Source organism: Dioscorea cayenensis, chromosome 14 (assembly GCF_009730915.1).
Source record: "Dioscorea cayenensis subsp. rotundata cultivar TDr96_F1 chromosome 14, TDr96_F1_v2_PseudoChromosome.rev07_lg8_w22 25.fasta, whole genome shotgun sequence".
Taxonomy (NCBI): domain Eukaryota; kingdom Viridiplantae; phylum Streptophyta; class Magnoliopsida; order Dioscoreales; family Dioscoreaceae; genus Dioscorea; species Dioscorea cayenensis.
Genome location: NC_052484.1, coordinates 8,246,837 through 8,253,334, shown reverse-complemented (window position 1 = coordinate 8,253,334; position 6,498 = coordinate 8,246,837). Strand labels below are relative to the sequence as shown.

The 6,498-nt window shown below is 43.4% G+C and overlaps 1 non-coding gene across 1 annotated transcript; it reads left to right on the top strand.

The window, feature by feature from the left end:
* Window positions 1–1,516: 1,516 nt before the first annotated feature.
* On the top strand, window positions 1,517–1,623 carry LOC120276626. The gene has a single exon (XR_005541337.1). It is a non-coding gene; the product is annotated as a small nucleolar RNA R71 (small nucleolar RNA).
* Window positions 1,624–6,498: the final 4,875 nt, after the last annotated feature.

Here is a 6,498-nt window from a genome sequence, read left to right as displayed (position 1 = left end):
TGAGCTTATCGTCTTCGACTCTCAATGTGAGCTCTCCGCCGTCCATGTCAATCAATGCTTTGGAAGTCCGCAAGAACGGTCTCCCAAGTATCATGGGTACATCTGCATCCTCATCAACATCTAGCACTACAAAGTCAACCGGAAAAATATACTTGTCCACCTTTACAAGTACATCTTCAATGATGCCTCTCGGATGTCGTACCATTCGGTCCGCCAATTGTAAAGTCATCCGAGTAGGCTTAGGCTCACCCAAGCCTAGCTTTTGGAAGAAAGTATATGACATGACGTTGATATTTGCCCCTGGATCTGCCAATGCCATTTCCTCACCTAAGTTGCCGATGTTACACGGAATAATGAAGCTTCCCGGGTCTTTCTTCTTGTTCGGCATGTTCTTTTGTAACACCGCCGAGCATGAAGCATCAAGCACCACTGAAGCACTCTCCTCCAATTTCCTCTTGTTGGTCAATAGGTCCTTCAGGAACTTCGCATACTTAGGCATTTGAGTTAAAGCCTCAACAAAAGGAATGTTGATGTGGAGTTGCTTGAACAAACTCAGGAACTTCTTATACTAGGCATCCCCTTGGTCATTCTTCAATCTAGAGGGATAAGGGATTCTTCGCTTGAAAGATGGGGATGCCACCTCTTTCTCTTTGTTTGCTTCCTTCTCAACCTCTACGACCTCGGGTGCGTGTTCTTTCGGCATTTCACTCGGAAGCCGCCTTCAACCTCACGACCGCTTCTCAAAGCGATCTCCTTCACATGTTCTCTCGGATTGGTTTCCGTGTTGCTTGGTAAACTTCCATGTGGCCATTTGGAAAAAGATTTCACAATTTGCCCCACTTGATTTTCAAGATTGTGCAAGGAGGCGGTATGATTGTGAAGTGTAGCCTCGACTGATTCAAATCTTGTATTTGCTGATTGAACAAATCTAGCCAAGTGCTTCTCCAAATCCGTCATTCGGATTTCCAAACCTGAAATTCTGTTTTACACTTGAGGGGCTTGTTGTTGTTGTTGTTGTTGGAACCCCGATGACCCCATGGTCTTCTGTGGTCCTTGATTACTCCATGAAAAGTTGGGATGATTCTTCCAACCTAAATTGTAGGTGTTGCTGTATGGATTCCCTTGAGGTCTCATTCCATTACCTACAAAGTCGACATTCTCAACTGAAGAAACATCACCAATGACGATTGGGCAATCAGAGGGAGCATGTCCTCCACCACAACCGGTTCAGTTGGTTACGGCCACAACTCTATTCGAAGCTATAAGATCTAGCTTCTTACTCAAACTCTCCACTTGGGCCGCCAATGAAGTTACCGCATCAATTTCATGGAGACCGGCCATCTTTTTCTTCTCCCTCGCGTTCCACAGGTAGCTATTTAACCCCATTTCCTCAATCAATTGACGAGCCTCGTCAGGGGTCTTGCTACCTAAGGTACCTCCTCCCGCCGCATCCAAGAGTTGTCTTGTACCTGCATTCAACCCATTGTAGAAGGTTTGAACAATCATCCACTCCAGAAATCCGTGTTGCGGACACTTGCGCAGGAGTTCCTTGAACCGTTCCCATATCTCAAATAGAGACTCCAATTCCAATTACATAAAGGATGAGATCTCATTCCTAAGCTTGGCTAATTTTCCAGGAGGGAAATAACGGGCTAGAAAAGCTTCTACCATCTCCTCCCATGTAGTGATTGATGCCCTAGGCAATGAGTGTAGCCAGTGCTTTGCTTTCCCCTTTAAGGAAAATGGGAAGGCTCTCAATTTGATGGCATCATCCGTCACACCATTGATCTTCAACATGTCACACACCTCGAGGAAGCTCTCTATGTGACTGTTTAGATCCTCATCGGCCAAACCGTTGAATTGTGCGGACTGCTGCAGCATATGGATGAATGCCGGCTTTAGCTCAAAATTCTGAGCTGTAATTGGGGGACACACAATACTCGATTGTGTCCCCAATACTGAAGGTCTGGCATAATCGGATAGTGTCCGTTGTTGCTAATTCTGTTCCGCCATGTTGTCAGATCCTTCTACTTCCAAATAAGCTGGATTAGGCTGTTCTTGTACAGGTTCTTTCCCTTTCCTTCGAAGTGTACGTTCAAGCTCAAGGTCTCCTTCAATAAATATTGATGGAATCCCTCGGGTCATAACCTGGAGCTGCACCAAAAGTAAAGAAAAAGAAAATCAGAATGATGATAGAATAAGAAGATATGGAATAGAATGTGTGGTGAAATAGCTAAGAAAACAAAGTGCAAAGTATCTCTAAACGCCTAGCTCCCCGACAACGGCGCCAAAAACTTGACAAGTTCCCCTTGCTTATATCCCGCAAGTGCACGGGCTTGTCAAAGTAATAATCCATGGTGAGCGGGGTCGAATCCACAGGGAGTAGGGAGTGAAAATACTTAATTTGATTCTTAGCTATGTGGAATATCAATAGTGATAAGTGTGAAATTCATTCAATTCTCAACAATAAAAACAACAAGTGAAAGAGCAAAAGTAAGAAGTTGGGGTACTCGGATAATGCTTCACCTAGGATGATTGTTTCAAGTGCAAGAACTCTCTATTATGCTTCCTAATCAATGCAATGATGAGTCGTGGAAATCCATACATACATAGTCCCAAATCTAAGGTCAACTATGCCTAACTCTATACATGTCCCGGAGGAGAAATCGAACAATCTCAACACCTCGCACTCGCATAGAGTTGCAATGAGCTCTAGGGATTCCAAGTGATAAATCTCTTCCTAAATATAGACCTACCCCTTTGGTCCAGGTGGAAGGTCCCTAGCCACAATTAATCCCTAGATACTAAGATCCTATCAACGCTTCACTCCATTGCACGCGCAACTAGGCCCCAGCGGAGGTTCATCCCTTAGACCATTCACTCCATTATGGCCGCAAAGAACTCGAGGAACGGAGGTAGAATCTATCACGTCGGAGGGGAAAGGGGACGCTCCTGTACCTCTCGACTCACCCTCTCAACCCTCTCTAACCTAGCTTTGTCCAACGCTAGTGGTGTGTCACTCACTCACAAGGTTATCAACAAGAACTCTCAACCCTATTGTCACTCTAGGGGAAATGTTCATACAATCAAGCATTCAAGGTTGGAACTCACAATAACCATCAATTTATTGAAAGCATAATAAAGAAGTTCAATGAAACGAATACATCCTAGGGTTCGCAATCATCCAAGTACCCACTAGGGGTTTAGCTCTCCATGGAGCTTAATACAATCAAAGAAATTGAATGTAAAAGCAATGAATCCATAAAGAAACCCCCTCGATGATCGTGTCGATGGTCTTGTGGAGAGTCCTCTACTTGTCGTCCAAAGATTCCTTCGTCCGGTATGGGATACGCCTCGATCGAAGCTCCCCTACCAACCTTCTTCCTAATGGAATCACGATGTCGGAGCCGTAAAACTTCCCCAAAACCTTGGCCAATACCCCTCGAAACCCTAGCCGAAGTCCTCTCACACGTTGGGGAAAAGATGGAGAATAGAATACTGAAATCGGCTTTAAATAGGGTTGGAATCGGGCGACTACACGGGTGTGTACGGAACACGCGCCCGTGCGGAATTATCAATCTACTTTGGCTTTTTTCTTTCACACTTGTCACCACAACCCTATATGCACAAAAGTAACATGGATACACATGTATGAGCGATAAAATCTGAGAAAAGTAATGCTCATTGTAAAAAAAGAATACTTCGTATTACTAGTACACAAGCACTTATCAAACTCGCCCACACTTAAGCTTTTGCTTGTCCTCAAGCAAAAATAAAACATTGAAGCATAGAAGAAAGAAATATTGAAAGTGCTTGGCCTTAAGTTCACCAAAAGTATGCAAAAGAAGCATTCTACAAGTAAGAAAAATTTCAACACTAAATATTAAAAATCATTGCTCTAGCTAAAAACTCGAATCAAAAAGGACAACAAACCATAAATCGTGTAAGTGTATATAAACTCACTCAAGTCAACCCAAGGTATACTCCTCAAAGTTCTAAGTATAAGGGACTTATTTATTTACAGAACGAAACAAAACAAAGCGATGGTAGTAGCTTCACACATCCTCTAAGGTAGCCATTTCTGAAGTGGCCACTAAGACTACTTTCACACTTTTAAAGTGGTAGATCTTTCTACCGGGGTAGTAGCTTTCACTCATTGCATAAGATAACTCTTTCTCTCATTAGGGCATAACTAGTATCCTATTTATGAGAGTAGCTTCATACTTCATAGGCGGTAGCTCTTTCCACCCCAAATGCAAAACCAAAACAAGTATATATTTTCCTTTTTCTTTTCATTCGAGCTTTTTTTTTTTGCAAAAATTAACACAAGAAACAAAACTAACTAGTCCCTTAAACATCAAACTTGAGTTTCCAAAAAGGTTTAATGAGTGAGTAGTGCAACAAGTTTCAATTTGGCAAAAATTCCTAAAAATTCAAGTAAAAACTAGAGCATGAGAAAATTCAATGTTAAAAATTATCCTAACTTAAGAATACAACCATTACAACTAAGGTGAACCACTATTGACTACGTGAGCATTTTTCAGTTAAAACTTATGTAAAGAACATGTGTAATATGAACTCCCCCCACACACACACACACACACACACTTAGGCTATACATTGCCCTCAATGTATGTATGCAAGCACAATAAAATAAAAAGCAATGAAAAACATATGTGGAAGTGGGCAATCGAAACAATACTCCCCTAAACTTCTAATGGTACACACACGCTCATGTGAAGATCACATTGGCCGTGTCTATGACTATTCCTCAATTTCCATACTCACAAGACCATCTGCACGTATACACAAGGAGGTTTAATGATGCTCAATAAAAGCAAAATAAACTTGAGTATATAATGATAAAGCAATGAAATGCAACTCGAGACAATGAAAATAAAAGATAAATAGAAGGAAGATCCTTTCTGAGGAATACAAGTCCAAAATATAATGCAGAAATGAAATACCCAAACATAAAAGCAAATAAAGTAAAAACACATCAAGCGTCGGTGTCATGCTCCGGTACCTCTGCTGCTAATGAAGGTATGGGTGTTGGTGGATCACTCGGTGCTACTAGGACTGGTGATGATGGTGCTGGTGATGCCGGAGGGGTATGGGGTCTCATAACAAAGGGGGATACCGCGTCTCACTCAAGTAACTGCTGTAGAACATCAAGACGCGCCATCACCTCAGCATGGTTCATGGCTTGTGTGACGCGAACCTCAGTAATCTTAGTCTATAGCACCCCCATTGCACCCTCGAGCCTTTCAAAATGATCATAGGCTCGAGAGGGAGATAGAATGTGCACTTGAGATGGCTCCTGTGCAGTGGGCGGTACCTCGGTCTCTATCTGCAGCTGTAGGGGCTCTTGCGCAGGCTGAGACCCATCTGTTGTATCACCCTCGGCCTCAACCGGCTTTGGTGGGGGCATGTTTAGCACATACAACTTGTCTCTATATCTGCACACCATCCCTATCAATGTAATCATCTCTATGCCTAGCAGAGTAGGTACGATCGTCTTCTCGGCCCCACGAATAGCGTCCAATAAACCCATCTGGTTGATGAGTCTAGTAATGTCTGGGCCGGAGAAGAGGATACAAATCCTGGTATACTGTCCCTGGTGCCGTAAGTACTTTGCCAGGATGTATCCTAAGTGGAGTGGCATGCTCTGAACCATCGAATAAAGGTACAATAGTTAATGCTGGCTGAGGACGTCGGTACTGTCACCACGGCCGTTCACCTACCTGCTCAGAATGGCATGAATGTAACGATATGCAAGCTAGGAAAGACATGTGGCCTTGGACACGTGCGGCTCATATTGTCCCTGTCCGCTCAGTGCTCCGTATGCGAGCTGTGGCTTCAAACTGCGGGGGTAGTCTATAGGTAGCTGCTCATAATCCTCTGTGTCGGTGAATGCTTCATGATAGAGCCCAAGTCAGATCGAGAACTAAGTCACGCTCATGTTGTGGTACTGTCCGAAAGATCTAAGCTGAATAGCATCTAAGCTGTCAAAACTGGAATAAGATTGATCGAACTCGAATGACGCCAGTACCTCTAATGTCAACATACGGATGACAGGGTCATAAAGAATCAACAATCTACGCCAACTACCCACCGAAAACAACTCCTTGATCTCGTCCGCCATATCATCTGCTAACTGAACCTCCCTGAGCACACTCAAGTCCGGGAATCATGTCTATCTGAACTTGAGTTTCGAAAGCTTCTCAAAATGAGCCCGCTGCTCGGGAATGGTGAACTCCATGTGATCCAGCTCAGGGGAATGCTCTCTAGGATGCTTGACCGCTTGTTTCTTTGTTCTAGGGGCCATATCTGAGAAAATAGAACAGAGAATCGATCAAATAAACTCATAAAACCATTCTGCAGAAATCTACAAGGTCGTGTGGAAATTCCACACGCTCGTGTGGACCCATGGGCGTGAAAAACACATGGCCACTATGGAAAAATCCACAAATACATCAACAATTTGCTCAAAACTCA